General features: G+C 44.7%; 2 non-coding genes and 1 pseudogene across 2 annotated transcripts; all 3 read right to left on the bottom strand.

The window, feature by feature from the left end:
* Positions 1–16,489: 16,489 nt before the first annotated feature.
* LOC123151134 (uncharacterized) lies at positions 16,490–16,568 on the bottom strand (annotated as a pseudogene).
* Positions 16,569–16,742: 174 nt separating this feature from the next.
* On the bottom strand, positions 16,743–16,827 carry LOC123151084 (small nucleolar RNA Z199). The gene has a single exon (XR_006475487.1). It is a non-coding gene; the product is annotated as a small nucleolar RNA Z199 (small nucleolar RNA).
* An 84-nt stretch (positions 16,828–16,911) lies between these two features.
* Positions 16,912–17,008, bottom strand: LOC123151222 (small nucleolar RNA R64/Z200 family). Its single transcript, XR_006475552.1, has one exon. It is a non-coding gene; the product is annotated as a small nucleolar RNA R64/Z200 family (small nucleolar RNA).
* Positions 17,009–20,033: the final 3,025 nt, after the last annotated feature.

Raw genomic sequence — 20,033 nt, 5'->3', positions numbered from 1 at the left:
TAGCTCCGAACTAAATGAACTTTATATGTAACTTGACTAGAATCTCGTGTAGATCATCTTTGTGCATCTTAACTTGCTGTTTAACAACTTGAACATAAGGTTTATTCAGATGTGGACCAATTTCGAAATTTGCATATGAGGAATTACCGAAATTGTTATATGTTGTTCGCGGCCTCATTTAAACTTGATTTGATGTGTTGCTCTTGTTTGCATCATCTCTTGCCATGAGTAGCTTCATGTAGTCTTGTCTTGCATCATGCTTGTTTGTGCATCATGCCTTGTTCATGTGTGGTGTGTTTACTATGTTGTGTGCTTCTCGATAGTTCCCGTTTCGTTGCGATCGTGAGGATTCGTTCGTCTACACTTGGTTCGTCTTCGTGGCTTCATCTTCTTCATGGACTCGTTCTTCTTCCTAGCGGGATTTCAGGCAAGATGACCGCTACCCTGGATCTCACTACTATCATTGCTATGCTAGTTGCTTCGTTCTATCGCTATGCTGCGTTACCTATATTTTGCTCATCAAGCCTCCCAAATTACCATGAACCTCTAACCTTTGACACTCTTCCTAGCAAACCATTGCTTGGCTATGTTACCGCTTTGCTCAGCCGTCTTATAGCGTTGCTAGTTGCAGGTGAAGTTGAAGATTGCTCCATGGTGGACAGGATTTTGTTGGGATATCACAATATCTCTTATTTAATTAATGCATCTATATACTTGGTAAAGGGTGGAAGGCTCGGCCTTATGCCTGGTGTTTTGTTCTAATCTTGCCGCCCTAGTTTCAGTCATACCGGTGTTATGTTCCCGGATTTTGCATTCCTTACGCGGTTGGGTGATTTATGGGACCCCCTTGACAGTTCGCTTTGAATAAAACTCCTCCAGCAAGGCCCAACATTGGTTTTACCATTTGCCTCACCACCACCTATATTTTCCCTTGGGAGTAATTAACCCAAGGGTCATCTTATTTTAGCCCCCCCGGGCCAATGCTTGTCTAAGTGTTGGTCCAAACTAGAGCACCGTGCGGGACCATCCCTTGGCAACTTGGGTTACATCGGTACCTGTACGCTTAGTTTATCTGTTGTTGCCCTAAGAATGAGATATATGCAGCTCCTATCGGGATTGTCGGTGCATCGGGCGGTCTTGCTGGTCTTGTTTTACCATTGTCGAAATGTCTTGTAAACCGAGATTCCGAGTCTGATCGGGTCTTCCTGGGAGAAGGTATATCCTTTTTTTATCGCGAGAGCTTATCATGGGCTAAGTTGGGACACCCCTGCAGGGTATAATCTTTCGAAAGTCATGCCTGCGGTTATAGGCAGATGGGAATTTGTTAATATCCAGTTGTAGATAACTTGACACCAGATCCGAATTAATACGCATCAAACGCGTGTGTAGCCGTGCTGGTCTCTTTTCGGCAGATTCCGGGAAGTGAACACGGTTTTGGGTTATGTTTGACGTAAGTAGGAGTTCAGGATCACTTCTTGATCATTGCTAGCTTCACGACCGTTCCGCTTGCTCTCTTCTCGCTCTTATTTGCGTATGTTAGCCACCATATATGCTTAGTCGTTGCTGCAACCTCACCACTTTACCCCTTCCTTTCCTATTAAGCTTTGCTAGTCTTGATACCCATGGTAATGGGATTGCTGAGTCCTCGTGGCTCACAGATTACTACAACAACAGTTGCAGGTACAGGTTATGCGATGGTCATGACGCGAGAGCGATGCTTGCTTGCTTGAGTTCTTCTTCTGCTTCCTCTTTGATCAGGGGATAGGTTCCAGGTCGGCAGCTTGGGTTAGCAGGGTGGATGTCGTTTGAGTTTCTGTTTGTGTTTCATCCGTAGCCGGATGATGCTGTTATGTATTGTGATGTTGTATTCGTGTGGCATTGTATGCCTCTTGTATGTATCCCCATCTATTATGTAATGTTGATGTAATGATATCCACCTTGCAAAAGCGTTTCAATATGCGGGTCTATCCTTGGTGGGACCTTTGAGTTCCTTTTTGATAGGGTCGCATATTGGGCGTGACAATATTGTTCATGACTTTATTACATAGATCTGCAAGAGAAAGGCGGAACATGCCTCCGCATTCATAACCCTTTCCAACAAATAGTCCATATTTCGCAACAACTAATTTATTAGACTCAAATACCAACTTAAACCCTTCTCTACATGGAAGGGAGCCACTAACGAGGTTCTTCTTGATGGCGGGGACATGCTGCACGTTCTTCAGCTACACGATCCTTCCCAAAGTAAACTTCAGACCGACCATGCCAACACCATGAACAGAAGCACTCGTGCCATTCCCCATCAATACGGACCCGTGGCCTGTGACTTGCTAAGAAGAGAACAATGAAATGTCAGCACACACGTGAACACCTGCACATGTAACCACCCACCAATCGGTAGGCTGAAACACTAAAAAATAGTAAATAAATTACCGTACCCAGATGCACCATTCTCATTGTTGCCCACAATCATATTGACAGACTTGGAGTCCTGTCCTGACTTCTTAAACTTGTTTGGGCACTTGTTGGCCCAATGTTCAGCCGAACCACAAGTAAAGCATCCCTCATCCTTCTCGTTCTTCTTGAAGGTCTTCTTACCCTTCTTCTTGAAGTCGGTATTCTATTGGACACCGTTATTTCCCTTGAGCTTGGGGGAATTGGAGTTCTTCTGATGTACCATATTGGCCACAGAAGTTCCTTCGACCCCTTTTCTGTGCGAGTCCTTTGCCCTTGAATTCTTCTCAACACTCAGATGGCCAATGACATCCTCCACAGAGAATTAGGGAGCTTAGCGATTATGCAGCCCGCAACAAACTTGCCCGGTAACTCGCACTTAAGAAGCTCAAGCTCCTTAACAATGCATATTTCTCATGAGCCTGCTCAAATACAGGACGGTTTTCAACCATCTTGTAATCGTGGAACTGCTCTATAATATACATCTCGCTCCCTGCATCGGCAGCCCCGAACTTAGATTCGAGCGCCTCCCACAAGTCCTTGGCAGACCGCATATACAAATATGCGTCAACCAGCTTATCTACAATCACGCTCAGAACCGCCCCGAGGAACACGACAGTGGCCTCCTTGAATGCCTTCTCCTGTTCAGGAGCGATCGTTCCTGTGGGAGTCACACCGGCGACCCAGAACACGTTCATGGCCGTGAGCCATAAGGTGGTTTTAGTCTGCCAACGCTTAAAGTGTGTCCCCGTAAATGGGGACGGTTTCAGTGCAGCAGCAACACCAGAATTCGGAAAACTCCTACACACATTAGGTTTTTGGATTGATTAGAAAATAGGCAGTTTTTGGATTAAATTAATCCATGAATAAATCATGAGCATGACATGAACAACATTGATAACACACTGATTACGATCTAACCGAGCATGTACTACACACATAGTAGAAACATCTACGCATATCGCTAGTACTGCTACAACAGAAAGAAACACGAGAGGGATCAGCGATGTATACCCTCCAATCGGCCACGCGGCGGCGGTAACGGTGGCAGAAGCCGCGGCATCCTCGGCGGCCTTCTTGTCGGCCTCGGCCTTCTCAGCAGTGGCACGGTCGGCGTCGGTCGACATGGTGATGACGAAGGTGATGCGGACGTAGATGAACAGAAGCGAGCAGTCGCGTAGTCGCTACCCAAAAACCTAATCGCCCCTCTCCCATTTAGGATCCGGAGAGGCGGGGTTTCGGAGGCCTGCTCTCCCGTCAACCGTGTATGCGGTGAATGGGATGGAGTCGCTGGCGGCAGCAGCAGCAAAGGAATGACGTAGGCGTGGAGGCGGAGATGCGTTCTATTTTGCGGCGGCTAGGGTTGACAGCGCCCCACATATATATGTGCGGCTGCGCGTTGAGAGACGTGGGCTGAACCCACGTCTAAGTCGGTAGCCCATGATCCGACGTCTCAGATCATGGCCATACCTGTCAAAGACTCTCCGCTCCTGACCGGCAAAAATAAGCGCATAGGAGTGAGCTCGGCTCTGCTCAATCGCGCAACCCACGACACGTCGTGACGAGGCATGGCGTGGCGTGGTGAGGCGTGCAAAGGAGGAGGAGTGTGCGAGGGCTTCTTTTCTTCTCAAGCTCCAATAGCATGAGGGAGAGAATCCCTTATAAACCACTCCAACTCTCCTTCCACTAGCATGGTGGGACTAAACTTCCCACCACCTTGTCATGCCACCTAAATGGGCCCTTAGAGATTAAATCTGAAATTGTCATATGGGCTCTAGGCCCATCTCATATTTCAACAATAACTAACTGACATAAAATTATGATTTTCTAAATAGTCTAGTTTGGTTAGATACATCAATGAAAGATCCATTCACTGGCTATTGATCCTATATACCTAAATGATTCACCTCACTATCATATTTATCTTAACATGCAAGGTATCTATTTAGAGAAAAGGCTTGTCACTCGATCCTTCCCCAACTTTGAATTAACAAAGCCATCAACCAGCAAGGATTAAAGAAACACAAAGACACCGCTACAACAAAGGAAACAAGGACTCCTCCCGTGTCGCCCCTGCGCGTGACCGGGGGGAACCCTAGCACCGCCACGTCCTCGTCCCTCCCCCGATCTCACCTCCTCGCCGCCGGGCAAAGCCCGGTCGGCGTCGGCATCGGCGGGATCTCTTCTCCCATGGCTTGCTGGATCTGGGGCGGGCGGATCGTGGTGGTGGTTGGCGGTGCGCTGGAGGCAGGGTGCACCAGCGCGGGCTTGGGGCGACGGCAGTTTCCCCTGGTGTGCGTGGGAGTCCGCTCGGGGCGTGCGACGGTGGCCCTCGGCAAGTGGTGGCGGGTGCTGGGCTCTCGGCGACGCTCCGGTGTGTGCAGGCGTCGGTGGTCCCTGTGCGCGGTCGGCGGCTCCGTCTCTGATCCGGACGGTGCGGGGGATGGCAGCGGCCCGTCATGGCCGGCGATCTGGATGTGGTGGTGCCGTCGGCTCGCTGATCTGCCGGTGCTCCAAGGTTCTGCCTGGTTGTGCTGGTGGTGATGGCGGCCCGGGCACGAGAGGTGGATCCCTTCGAACTGATCTGGGTGAAAACTTGCCTTCGGCGTCTGCTAAGGCCGGCGGTTGCGGCGCTATCTACGTCGTTCCCTTCTTGAAGGCATCGCCGTGGAGAAGTTCAAGGCCACTCTCTGCTACCTCTGGGGGAAACCCTAGATCGGATGATCGGATGACGGCGGCGCTTTGGTGTCGTTCCTCCCTTGGGGGCGTCATTCTTGAAGGTACACACATGATCGAGGAACCAGAGGACGGATTCTTTGGTGGAGCGGTGCTTCATCCTACACACTGATGGCGATGGATCTTGACAACATGGCGCAGTGCAGATTCGGAGTTTGCTGTGGGAGGATGGACTCACGCAGGAGGACGATGCTGTCGGCCGTCGTGGTGGTGTTGATGGCAGAGAGACCTGATACGGTACATGCAACAGTACAGCTCTGAAGATGGATTGGTGGCAGGTGGCTATGCCGGCCTCATACCCAGCAGGCGTCCTGGTTGAGGAGTGCGCCGGATTGGTAGGTGCCCCATACCTGGCAGGCTTCCTGGTTGAGACCTCAGGTCTTAGATGTTTAGGTTTGGTTGTGATGTCTATTTGGTATTAGGCCCAGACTATTTGCGCCCCTTCATCATTTGGATAGGTGTAGTGACAATTGTTGCTTAGACGGTGGCTCTAGTCTTGTTGTTGTATGGCTTTGTAAGGTCTTGTGAGAATAATTAATAAAGTGGTTGTATGCATTGCCCAGATGCAAAGGACGGGGGTCATCCTCCTTTTCTAAAAAAACAAAGGAAAGAAAAGAAAATAGGGATGCAGGGATGCGACCTTAGAATAGCTGATGCTCAGCTTTTCCTTCTATGGTGATGCAAGTACTGAAGGAAAGCTAAAATTCTACCTACGGACATGCAAGCTATCCACATCCTGCACGTCAGTTTTTCTATCTTTTTCTCTAATCGTGTGACTCAATTTAGTTTGGGAACCGCTACGCGTCCGCCGGCGGATGTGTTAGAATCATCCGCCGCCCAGAGAGCCGTTGGATTAGCCACCTAACAGCCATGGGATGCAACCACCGCCCGCAAACTGACCACGTCATTATTTCCTGCAACAGCCACTCTGTTTTAGAAACAGAATCCCCTGTCCGCCGTCCACCAGCATTCCCGACACACTAATTCCTGAAACAGCAAACCAGTTGCAGAAACAACGGCCGCATCGCAGTAAACAGTCCTGAAACAATGATTGTGTTGCAGAAAGAATTCCTGAAACAACGGCCGCATTGCAGAAGCAATTCCTGAAACAATGGCTCCTTTGTAGAAACAACTACTATGTTGCAAAAATTTGGAGATTGCAGAAACAATTTCTGAAACAATGGCCGCATTGCAGAAACAATTCCTGAAACAATGGTTGCGTTGCAGAAACAACTACCATGTTGTTTCCGTCGAATGGTGGTGAGGGAGGAGCGACGACAAGCTCACCTCACCGGCGAGGTGACGCACCGCATGCGACCAACCGTCATGGTGGAAGCGTTTGACAACGGCGACGACGGTGCGAGGCCTAGCTGCAACGGCACATCGCTGTGGCGACCGGTGACGATGGCAAAGGCCTGCCTAGCCGGTGAGGATGGCTGCCAGCACGTGGCGGTGGCAAGCAAGGGCATACTCATGATGCAGACGACCATCTCGCTCGGCACCGCTGATTCAGAAAGGAGATTGAGGAGATGAGGATAAGTTACGAGCCATGGCTGTTGCAAATAATGTGTTGGTGTGGTCCGCACGGGACGCGTGGCAAGCAACCGAGGAGGCGGACGCAAACGTGATTATCCACCGGGTGAAGGAGAGCTTTTCCCATTTAGTTTTAGTATGTAGCCTTATGCTAGTCAATGAAGCGAACAGTCGGTTGCTCTTTGGCCTTCTTGCAACCGATGCGCCGGCAAATCAAGAGCTAATGGAGCCGATTTCTTCGTGTCTCTTAAAGATCGACTACTATCATCGGCACCAAGCCGCTCCCGTATATCCCCGCACACCACGCGAGGTAAGGCAGCCCCAGCAGGTTTGGTGCAGGACCACCGCTGCCTCCTCCTGCTGCCAGCGTCGGACAGCGACGGGGATTCTCTGTAGCTGGTCGTCGTTGGGTGTGCCAGCTAGATCACGCCGATGTGGTATCCACACTGGCCGCGCAAGGTAGGCCACCCCCAGCCAGGTCTGCGGTTTCCAATGTTTGCTCCTTTTCCCGCCAGAATTCCAGCTGCTGGCATTCTCCCTCTTCTTGGTAAACCTTGTAAAATAAGAGAGAATAGCCATAAGTATTGAGATATAATGTGTAATAACAGCCCATAATGCTATAAATATTGATATAAAAGCATGATGCAAAATGGACGTATCAGGCACCACCACGGCCAGGGGGCAGGGGAGGCGAGAGCGTTGTCGGGGGCCACCAGCGGAGGAGGCAGGACGGGGGGGGTAGGGAGCCCCCAGCTGGGTCCATCGTAGGTGGAGAAGCAGGTGGCGTCACGGCAATCAGGCCCCCACCATCACCGTCCATGGGAGCCGAAGGAGTCGGGCCAGGAAGAGGCGAGGGCGGTGGGCTCTGTGGAGACTGGATCGGAGCGGAGTCGGCGGACGGGGAGCGGGGTGACGATGGCGGAAGCACGAGCAGGCCTACACTGGAGATGTCGCTGACCTCGGCCGACGAAGCAGGAGATGCCGGAGGTGGGGCGGCCAACCCGAGGGCAGATGCGAGGGCAGAGGCCGTCACCCGGGTGCGCCCGGCTCCGGACCTGCCCCGGCCCGCAGGGGGCTCCTGGGAGGGTGAGCGGGAGAGTTGTGACATCTCGTCGCCGTCCTCAGGATTGTCGTCGTGGCGAGATGGGCGAGGGCGCCGGTGGTGAGAGTCGCCGGCATCGTCCGGCCCACTCCCCTCGTGGCCGTCATCGGAGGAGCAGGGGCGGCCGACATGGTTCGGTGGCTCGGGGCAGATCTTGATGTCGAAGTCCTCGTAATTGAAGAACACACGGACAGTGGCGTGGAGTTTGGAGGAGTCCAGGCATTTCACCTTCACCCGGACCTCCTCCTCCTTGCGGAGGGAGAGCTCGTCGACCACTACCACCTTGCTGAGGATCTTGGACATACTGTGGATGACACGCTCAGACCAGGCAATATCGGGAAGGCCGGTGATGAGGATCCAAGCCGTGTCAAGAACCGCCACCACCTTGGGATCCCACTTCGGCTCGGAGATGTCCACCACCAACTGGTTGAGAACCAAGGTGATGTTGCCGCTGCTGGTGCAGTAGCCCATGCTGATGGCGTCAGGGAAGACCACCGTGAAGGTGTTGGCGGAAGTGGGGGCAACCTGCCAATCCCACTTGCACCTACACAGGTGGTTGAGCTCGGCCTCGATCATCGTGGGGGAAGCGACACCCTTGCCCACAACGGAGACCACCGCTAGGAGCGAGGGGGAGGGCGGAGGGGCGTCAGGCACCTTGATACGTCTCCAACGTATCTATAATTTTTGATTACTCCATGCTACTTTGTCTACTGTTTTGAACTATATTGGGCTTTATTTTCCACTTTTATATTATTTTTGGGACTAACCTATTAACCAGAGGCCCAACCTAGAATTGCTGTTTTTTTGCCTATTTCAGTATTTCGAAGAAACAGAATATCAAACGGAGTCCAAACGGAATGAAACTTTCGGGAACGTGATTTTCCAACCGAATGTGATCCAGGAGACTTGGACCCTACTCCAAGAAGTGCCAGAGGAGGTCACGAGGGTGGAGGGTGCGCCCCCCTGGGCGCGCCCCCTGCCTCGTGGCCCCTCTGTTGCTCCACCGACATACTCCTTCCTCCTATATATACCTACGTACCCCCGTTAGATCAAAAACGGAGCCAAAAACCTAATTACACCGTCACAACCTTCTGTATCAGCGAGATCCCATCTTGGGGCCTGTTCCGGAGCTCCACCGGAGAGGGCATCCACCATGGAGGGCTTCTACATCAACACCATAGCCTCTCCGATGAAGTGTGAGTAGTTTACTTCAGACCTTTGGGTCCATAGTTATTAGCTAGATGGCTTCTTCTCTCTTTTTGGATCTCAATACAATGTTCTCCCCCTCTCTTGTGGAGATCTATTCGATGTAATTTTCTTTTTGCGGTGTGTTTGTTGAGATCGATGAATTGTGGGTTTATGATCCAGTATTATCTATGGAAATATTTGATTCTTCTCTGAATTCTTTTATGTATGATTGAGTTATCTTTGCAAGTCTCTTCGAATTATCTTTATGGTTTGGCCAACTAGATTGGTAGTTCTTGCAATGGGAGAAGTGTTTAGCTTTGGGTTCAATCTTGCGGTGTCCTTACTCAGTGACAGAAAGAGTTGCAAGGCACATATTGTATTGTTGCCATCGAGGATAACAAGATGGGCTATTTATCATATTGCATGAATTTATCCCTCTACATCATGTCATCTTGCTTACGGCATTACTCTGTTTTTACTTAATACTCTAGATGCATGCTGGATAGCGGTCGATGAGTGGAGTAATAGTAGTAGATGCAAAATCGTTTCGATCTACTTGTTTTGGACGTGATGCCTATATACATGATCATACCTAGTTAATCTCATAATTATTCGCTTTTCTGTCAATTGCTCAACAGTAATTTGTTCACCCACCGTAGAATACTTATGCTCTTGAGAGAAGCCACTAGTGAAACCTATGGCCCCCGGGTCTATTCTCATCATATCAATCTCCATTAATTTATTTACTTCCTTTGTTTTACTTTGCCTTTTACTTTTTACTTTGCATCTATCTATCAAAAATACCAAAAATATTATCTCTATCAGATCTCACTCTCGTAAGTGACCGTGAAGGGATTGACAACCCCTAAGCGTTGGTTGCGAGTTGCTATCGTTTTGTGTAGGTACGAGGGACTTGTGCGTGGTCTCCTACTAGATTGATACCTTGGTTTTCAAAAACTGAGGGAAATACTTACGCTACTTTACTGCATCATCCTCTCCTCTTCAGGGAAATCCAACGCAGTGCTCAAGAGGTAGCAAGAAGAATTTCTGGCGCCGTTGCCGGGGAGTTCGCGCAAAAGTCAACTATACCAAGTACCCATCACAATCCCTATCTCTCGCATTACATTATTTGCCTCTTGTTTTCCTCTCCCCCACTTCACCCTTGCCGTTTTATTCGCCCTCTCTTTCCCAATCTCCTCCTCTCTTTCTCGTTTGCCTTTTTCTCGTTTGCCTTTGCTTGTGTGCTGGATTACTTGTTGCCATGGCACAAGATAATACCAAATTGTGTGATTTCTCGAATACCAATAATAATGATTTCCTTAGTACTCCGATTGCTCCTCTTAATAATGATGAGTCTTGTGAAATCAATACCGCTTTGTTGAATCTTGTTATGAAAGATCAATTCGCCGGCCTTCCTAGTGAAGATGCCGCTACTCATCTAAACAATTTTGTTGATTTGTGTGATATGCAAAAGAAGAAAGATACGGATAACAATATTTTCAAATTAAAGTTATTTCCGTTTTCACTTAGAGATCGTGCTAAAGTTTGGTTTTCATCCTTGCCTAAAAATAGTATTGATTCTTGGAACAAGTGCAAAGATGCTTTTATCTCTAAGTATTTTTCCTCCCGCTAAGATTATCACTCTTAGGAACGATATCATGAATTTTAAACAACTTGATCATGAGCATGTTGCCCAATCTTGGGAAAGAATGAAATTAATGCTTCGCAATTACCCTACTCATGGTTTGAATTTATGGATGATCATACAAATTTTTTATGCCGGATTGAATTTTGCTTCGAGAAATCTTTTAGATTCGGCCGCGGGAGGCACTTTGATGGAAATTACGTTAGGGGATGCTACCAAATTGCTTGATAATATTATGGCTAATTATTCTCAATGGCATACCGAAAGAACTTCTAATAAAAAAGTGCATGCTATAGAAGAAATCAATGTTTTGAGTGAAAAGATGGATGAACTTATGAAGATGTTTGCTACTAAAAATACTTCTCTTGATCCCAATGATATGCCTTTATCTACTTTGATTGAGAAGAATAATGAATCTATGGATGTGAATTTTGTTGGAAGGAATAGTTTTGGAAATAACGCTTATAGAGGGAATTTTAATCCTAGGCCTTATCCTAGTAATCCTTCTAATAATTATGGAAATTCCTACAACAACTCTTAGGGAAATTTTAATAAGATTCCCTCTGAATTTGAGAGTAGTGTTAAAGAGTTTATGAATTCACAAAAGAATTTTAATGCTTTGCTTGAAGAAAAATTGCTTAAGGTTGATGATTTGGCTAGGAACGTTGATAGAATTTCTCTTGAAATTGATTCTTTAAAGCTTAGATCTATTCCTCCTAAGCATGATATCAATGAGTCACTCAAAGCTATGAGAATTTCCATTGATGAGTGCAAGGAAAGAACCGCTAGGATGCGTGCTTCCAAAGATGCCTTTATTAAAGCGTGTTCTTGCGATTCCTATGAAAATCAAGATGAAGATCTGAAAGTTATTGATGTGTACCCTATTAAATCCTTGTTTTGCAATATGAATCTTGATGAAACTGAATATGATCTTACTTTACCTAGAAGGCGTTCTAAGAATTCGGAGTTTCTAGATCTTGATGATGAAATTGATGAAAGTGGGATTGAAATAAATAAAAACCGTGATGTTGCTAAACCTACTATTTTGGATCTCAAGGAATTTAATTATGAAAATTGCTCTTTGATTGGTTGTATTTCCTTGTTGCAATCCGTGCTAGATTATCCTCATGCTTATAGTCAAAATAAGGCCTTTACCGAACACATTGTTGATGCCTTGATGCAATCTTATGAAGAAAAACTTGAGTTCAAAGTTTCTATCCCTAGAAAACTCTATGATGAATGGGAACCTACTATCAAAATTAAAATTAAAGATTTTGAGTTTTATGCTTTGTGTGATTTGGGTGCTAGTGTCTCTACTATCCCCAAAACTTTATGTGATTTGCTAGATTTCCGTGACTTTGAAGATTGCTCTCTAAATTTGCATCTTGTGGATTCCACTATTAAAAAGCCTATGGGACGAATTAATGATGTTCTTATTGTTGCCAATAGGAATTATGTGCCCGTAGATTTTATCGTTCTTGATATAGATTGCAATCCTTCATGTCTTATTATTCTTGGTAGACCTTTCCTTAGAACGATTTGTGCGATTATTGATATGAAGGAAGGGAATATTAGATTCCAATTTCCCTTGAGAAAGGGTATGGAACACTTACCTAGAAAGAAAATAAAATTACCATATGAATCTATTATGAGAGCCACTTATGGATTGCCTACCAAAGATGGCAATACCTAGATCTATCTTCGCTTTTATGCCTAGCTAGGGCGTTAAACGATAGCGCTTGTTGGGAGGCAACCCAATTTTATTTTGTGTTCTTTGTTTTTGTTCCTATTTAGTGTTAAATTTTGTTTTTATTTTCTGTTTATATGTGGTTTTATGTTTTAATTAGTGTTTGTGTCAAGTAGAACCTATAGGATAAGCTATGATGATAGTTGATTTGATTCTGCTGAAAAACAGAAACTTTGCGCTAACGAGAAAAAATTCAATAAATCACAGGAACGAGATTTTGCATTGATTCTTCTTTCTTCTGTTCAATAAACAAATTTTCCAGTACGTTCTATTTTGGTTGGAATTTTTATAGTTCCATAAGTTTGCGTTAGTTACAGATTGCTATAGACTGTTCTGTTTTTGACAGATTCTGTTTTTCGTGTGTTGTTTGCTTATTTCAATGAATCTATGGCTAATAAATTAGTTTATAAACCATAAGGAAGTTGGAATACAGTAGGTTTAACACCATTATTAATAAGTAATGAGTTCATTACAGTACCTTGAAGTAGTCTTTTGTTTTCTTTCACTAACAGAGCTCACGAGATTTCTATTGAGTTTTGTGTTGTGAAGTTTTCAAGTTTTGGGTGAATTCTTTTGATGGATTATGGAACAAAGAGTGGAAAGAGCCTAAGATTGGGGATGCCCATGGCACCCCCAAGATAATCCAAGGACACCAAAAAGTCAAAGCTTGGGGATGCCCCGGAAGGCATCCCCTCTTTTGTCTACTTCCATCGGTAATTTACTTGGAGCTATATTTTTATTCACCAACATGATATGTGTTTTGCTTGGAGCGTCTTGTATTATTTGTGTATTTGCTTGTTAGTTTTCCACAATCATCCTTTCTATACACACCTTTTGAGAGAGCCATACCTGAATTATAATTTGCTAGAATACTCTATGTGCTTCACTTATATCTTTTGAGCTTGATAGTTTTGCTCTATGTGCTTCACTTATATCTTTTGAGCTTGATAGTTTTGCTCTATGTACTTCACTTAGATCTTTTAGAGCACGGTGATGGATTTGTTTTAAAGAAACTATTTGATCTCTCATTCTTCACTTAGATTATTTTGAGAGTCGTTAATAGCATGGTAGTTTGCTTAATGTTAATATACTTGGTATTCAAGATATGTGAAACTTTCTTTTGAGTGAATTGAATACTAAGATCAGTTTGATGCTTGATAATTGTTTTGAGATATGGAGGTGATAATATCAAAGTCGTGCTAGTTGGGTGATTATGAATTTGAGAAAAACTTGTGTTGAAGTTTGCAAGTCCCGTAGCATGCACGTATGGTTAAAGTTGTGTAACAAATTTGAAACATGAAGTGTACCTGGCTTGTGCATCCTTATGAGTGGCGGTCGGGGACGAGCGATGGTCTTTTCGTACCAATCCATCCCCCTAGGAGCATGCGCGTAGTACTTGAATTTTTGATGACTTCTAAATTTTTGCAATAAGTATATGAGTTCTTTTGACTAATGTTGAGTCCATGGATTATACGCACTCTCACCTTTCCACCTTTGCTAGCCTCTTCGGTACCATGCATTTCCCTTTCTCACCTTGAGAGTTGGCGCAAACTTCGCCGGTGCATCCAAACCCCGTGATACGATACGCTCTATCACACATAAACCTCCTTATATCTTCCTCAAAACAGCCACCATACCTACCTATTATGGCATTTCCATTGCCATTCCGAGATATATTGCCATGCAAGTTCCATCATCATCATGACATACATTACTTTTGGCATATTGCCGTTGCATGATCATGTAGTTGACATCGTATTTGTGGCAAAGCCACCATGCATTATTTTTCATACATGTCACTCTTGATTCATTGCACCATCCTGGTACACCGCCGGAGGCATTCATATAGAGTCATATCTTGTTCTAAGTTTCGAGTTGTAATCCTTGTGTTGTAATCAATAGAAGTGTGATGATCATCATTATTAGAGCATTGCCCAAGTAAAAAAAAGAGAAAGGCCAAAAAAGAAAGAAAAAAATAAAGGCCCAAAAAAAAGGGCAATGCTACTATCTCTTTTTCCACACTTGTGCTTCAAAGTAGCACCTTGTTCTTCATGTAGTGAATCTCATATATTGTGCTTCAAAGTAGCACCTTGTTCTTCATGTAGTGAGTCTCATATATTGTGCTTCAAAGTAGCACCTTGTTCTTCATGTAGTGAGTCTCATAAGTTGTCCTTTTTATACTAGTGGGAATTTTTCATTATAGAACTTGACTTGTATATTCCTACGATCGGCTTCCTCAAATGCCCTAGGTCTTCGTGAGCAAGCAAGTTGGATGCACACCCATTAGTTTTCTTTTGTTGAGCATTCATAGCTCTAGTGCATCTGTTGCATGGCAATCCCTACTCCTCATGTTGACATCAATTGATGGGCATCTCCATAGCCCGTTGATTAGCCTCACCAATGTGAGACTTTCTCCTTTTTTGTCTTCTCCACACAATCCCCATCATCATATTCTATTCCACCCATAGTGCTATATCCATGGCTCACGCTCATGTATTGCGTGAAAGTTAAAAAAGTTTGAGATTATTTAAGGATGAAACAATTGCTTGGCTTGTCATCGGGGGTATAGAAGTTGGGAACATCTTTGTGTGACGAAAATGAAGCATAGCCTAACTATATGATTTTGTAGGGATGAACCACTACAAGAAATATGCTATCTTGTGACCTCCACTATTGGTCACTGAAAGGTCATAGTTTTTCATTTGTGACCTTTTTGTGACCAAAAACAGAAGGTCAAAAGCTGACGGTCGTAAACTGACTATAGTGACCTTCTTTGTGAGAAGGTCGTAGACATTTACGACCAAAACAGAAGGTCGTTGTACCCATGACCTTTTGTTTTGGTCACTGGTTGTCTGCCCAGGCCACGTTGGATCCGACGTGGCAATCTGACGTGGCAAAATCGCGACCAATTGAAAAGGTCATTGACAAGATTCAGCCCGGTCCGATTCGGTGTTTTACATGGGCCGAGCCCATTAATTTAGCCTATTTGTGTTTTTTTCCATCAAATTTTGGTTGGGTTCATGGGCCAAGCCCAACATTGTAGCCTTTTTTATTGTTGGGTCGTGGCCTTCTTACCATCAATTGATTTTCTATGTTTCAATCATTTATTTTAGAGTTGGTCCCACTAGTCAGATGGTGGTCCCACATGTCAAAAATTTCAGAATTTCTCAGATTATATTCATAAGTGGGACATAAATTGGTCCCGCTGGTCATGTTTCCATTTCACATATTTTTAACATACACAATCACTATTTCAAATAGGACAGGACAAATATAATTCATCAAATAACACTACATTAGTCTTTTCCAATATGTTACAATATTACAATTTACAGTCAGACAGATCAAAAACTCTTTGCTAAATAGGGCTTCACTGCTTGCTTGGCTTCACGGCTTCACACTCCAGAAAGAATAGGCAGGGAGCTCCTGTAAGAGAGTGAACATAAAGCAGCATTAGATTGTATTGCTGGTGAGACCAGAACCAAACAACTTGAATGGCAACACTAATGTAAGCAGTAGAGAAGATCTAAGATGTGATAAATGTTTAGCAAAATTGTTCATGGGAGTAACCTTAGTCGTTCAAAATCAGAGTTGAAAATGCAAGGAAATTAAGTTACATAAGACAATTAGGTATTCTATGTACGCAGCATTGTCAACAACAAATACAATTCTCTATGAGCGATAAAATTTGTTTTCTTTACATCCTTAATCCAACCAAACCATAAGCTTTCTTGTTATTAAATACTTCGAGTTTCCTTGATGGTAATAGCTAGTAACTGGCATGGTGAGGTAACAACCATGATCATGATCAAAAGAAGTGATCATTGGTAGTTAAGACAACACATTCGGAAATGATCATGGTAGAAGTCACAGAAGACAAGTGAAGCAAGATTGCAAAACAGAAGGCAAAGGAAAATTTTGGATAGAGAAATCAAACAGAAAACTAGTACAAAACATGGTCCTCTCATATTGCTGAAATTTATTCAAAAACACCAGACTTAGAAATTGCATCAAGCAATTCATAAGAAAACAAGAACGTGAGCAGAATTGCATTTCACAAGACAATGGTTATTTGAATATAAGAAATCATCAGACTTTAAACTACGAATCACAGGAAGGTAACTCCTGTCATGTTGTTGCAGTTTCTCATCATCACTTGAACCACAAATGAAATCAGGCAACACTTTAGATTGGAACTACAAATGGTAAGTATCTTTGTTGTGGAGATAGTTCAATATATAAACTCGTTCAAGAAAAATTATATTTGTTGTGAAGATAGTAGGACTTCCTTTAGTATGTAGACATCATAAAAAGCCACAAACATATCAAGGTGTTGAGGTATCATCAGAGACTTAAATACTAAGAATCAGAGGAACATAGCTCCATCATATTGTTGATGGTTTATTCCTCATCACTTGACCCTCAAACATATAAGCATGCATGGACGGCAAGAAAAAAGGCTATAACAATTTATAGTTTGGCAACTATCGGTATGAAATGCAAACATTATTGCTCAGAATATGAAATATCTTCTCATTAATGCTAAATGGCATCTCTGAAGTCTGACATACGTTGTAGATTTCATGATTCATCACAGCATTTTGCAAACCAAGCAAGTAGGCATATAGCAGGAACAGAGGGAATATCTGCTACTATCCCAACATGTACGTATATGCATGTGTGCTTGCTTGACCGGCGCATGCATCACTGTAGCAGCCAAGCAAGTAGGCATCATTGACGTCTACTCACAGCTTTCCTCGCACCAGAGAAAGAGTCAAAACAAATAATATTAGACCATAATATGACACCAGACCACAGATTAGTAACTTTAAATCAGAAAGTATATCCACATCACCATAAAATAGTCCCAGAACGTCACAAAGAAGCCAAATGCTATTAACTGATGATTAGTAGACACAGACATGATTCATCCACATAATGGCTACCACAAGCAAACGTGACAACTATGTAAGCAAGCTGCTAGTGTACACAAGGTGATTGAAATCCTGCTGTTTAGTACATATACATGGTAGGCTACTGCTGCTAGTGTTCTAAACCAACAGAGCATAATAATATAGGAGCAGAAAATAGGGTGCTAGGGCTAGAAGATGGAGCCGACTCACCAGAGAGCTTGTGGTCACCGCCGTACACAGCCAGCGTCACGCCGGTCGCCTCTGGCTCCTGCCCCCCACTGCCGTTCTTCTTCAGATTCTTGTACACGTCCTCTGCACATGGGTTAAGAAGAAACTAATCAGTGGCAGACACGAGTGAAGCTACCAAGACAATATAAAATTTATATAATTAGTACCACTGCTCGATTTTTGCAATAGTTTAGAAAAGAACAATGAGTTTCCGTAAAGAGGAATATGTTTAAATTTAGGGGCACTTCTATTTTTCTTGTCATAAGAAATGGCTAGAACCTTTTCTTTTTGGTGAAGGTGCCGATGGTATGCACACTTGTATTTACAAGAACAACAGTTGGGTGTTTTGTATGAGCAAGGAAAGCATAGGTGAGTTTTTTAAGATCCACAAACCGAGGCACAACAAGTTTGTTTTTATGTGCTGTAAAAATAAGGAAAAGGAGCTAATATAGAAACTGAAAGTGCCCACAATTTATCTTTTTTTGTATAGCCACACAATCAAACATGATGTTTCGCAGAACATTACAAGTGCACCTATTAATCCACAATCAACATCTGATTTCACAAGAGATCTACAAGTACATCTGAGACAAAGGTATTTTCTGGTCAGGAACTCAATTCTGGAAGTTTGGAATAAGTAGCCGATAATAATTTCATTCGGCAGGCACCAAACAATGAATCAACACTTAGACAGACTACTTTCAAAATGGAATAATGCCCAACTGTTCCAACAATGAATCAACACTTCAGACTACTTTCAAAATGGACCAATGCTCAACTGTTCCAGCAATAAATCATTAGCACGCAAGGCCTTGACTGCTAATAGCTAACATGACTGATAATACTAATTCAGCTATCCTAAACACAACAATTCCCTTACCAGATCGGTCCTTTTAAAAACCGCAATATCGCTTCCGTATACAGCAAAGGTGTATTCCTTGAAGGACGGGAGAGCGTGGATCTTCTTGGGCAGTTGAGGTCCTTAAATCGCAAAGAAAATTCACGCACCATGAGAGGGAGAGCTAAAAAAACACTGAACATAAGAAACAGAGGTACTGAATAGCAGGCTCACCGGCAAGGACCAAACTAAGCTTGGCACACTGCACAACAAGAACAGAAAACAGCGTGATTAGTTATATCACAAAATGGAAGTCGGCTGCATCAGAGTTATATGTAAAGCCCTGATCCGAAGTAGGTACTGCTTCCATGCCCTGCGGGAGGGAGAGAGGGAGATAATAAGTTACCTGATCTGAAGCTCCTGGTGCCCCTCGGTGCCATCGTTGTCGAGGACGAGCGGATCCGGAGGCGTTGCTGTCGGAGAGGAGGGGATCCGGTGACGGCCTTGTCGGAGAGGCGAGGATCCACCGGCGAAGAGGAGCTGATCCGGCGGCGGCCTTGTAGGAGGATCTCACGCGCACCGCCACCACCGCCGAGGAAGTTCATCTCAGCCGTGCGCAACGAAGAGGTCCACCCCACCACCGGAACCCTAGCGGGAGGAAGTGATGCGGGCGACCACATGAGGCAGGGTAAAGCAAATCGACGCGGCGGTGAAGAGAGAGCGCAGAGAGAGGAAGCTGTGGGTAGGCTTGGCGATGCCGGAGGATGCCGGAATCAAGCGGGATCTGTAGGTGGTTGTGGCACATAGGAGTGGTGCATGGGAGAGGGAGAGACGAGCGAAAGAGGGGTTGCCTGAGGTGGGAGGAGAGAGAGATGGATGGGTGGTGGCTCTGCCTAAGGTGGGAGGAGAGGGAGAGGCCACCGGTCGGCGAGGTTTGGATCGGTGGCGGCGGCGATGTGGGAGATGAGGGGAGGGATGGGATCGTGGAGAGGAGGCGGATGAGGTGGAGGACTGGATCGGGAGGGGGCGGCGGCGGCGAGGAGATGGGGGATCTGAGCTAGGGTTTGGGCTGCGGATGGGGTATCTCCTTTTAAGTTTTTTTCTTTTTTTATGTAGATAGATGGATGGATGGATGGATGGATGGATGGATGGATGTGGGATGGAGAGATGGATGGATGGATGGATGGGTGCCATGTCATCGATCCGTGGGAAGAGTTTTGATTGGTTTGGAAAAACCAGTGATTTAAGTAGTTTCGAAGTACTAAAAATTCATTGATTTTGTGAAGTAGCTATCAAAAATATATTGCAAAAGGGCATCACACAAATTTTCATTAGAGTTAGACCGCATTTCATGGGTAAGGACCGATTTGTATGCATTTCTGATCTTTGTAGCTATTTTTAATCATTTTCTGAGTGCCCAAAAGGAGGGTTTTTTGTGAGAACTACCAAATAATTGTTGCAAAAATGGACCTAATAAATTTTCTAAAATACTAGGACATATTTAATGCACAATTGACAAAATGGTTGGGTGCAAAAAGTTTTGATCCACCTCTCGTGAAAAAGACAAATTTCCGCTGATTCAGCTGGAAGCGGGTCAAATTTGAACTGCAGCTGCCTCATAGTTTGCTATTTATTTTTTCCAAAAATCA

Source organism: Triticum aestivum, chromosome 1B, assembly GCF_018294505.1.
Source record: "Triticum aestivum cultivar Chinese Spring chromosome 1B, IWGSC CS RefSeq v2.1, whole genome shotgun sequence".
Classification (NCBI taxonomy): domain Eukaryota; kingdom Viridiplantae; phylum Streptophyta; class Magnoliopsida; order Poales; family Poaceae; genus Triticum; species Triticum aestivum.
Note: the sequence above shows the minus strand (reverse complement) of the source record. Positions and strands in the feature narration are given on the sequence as shown.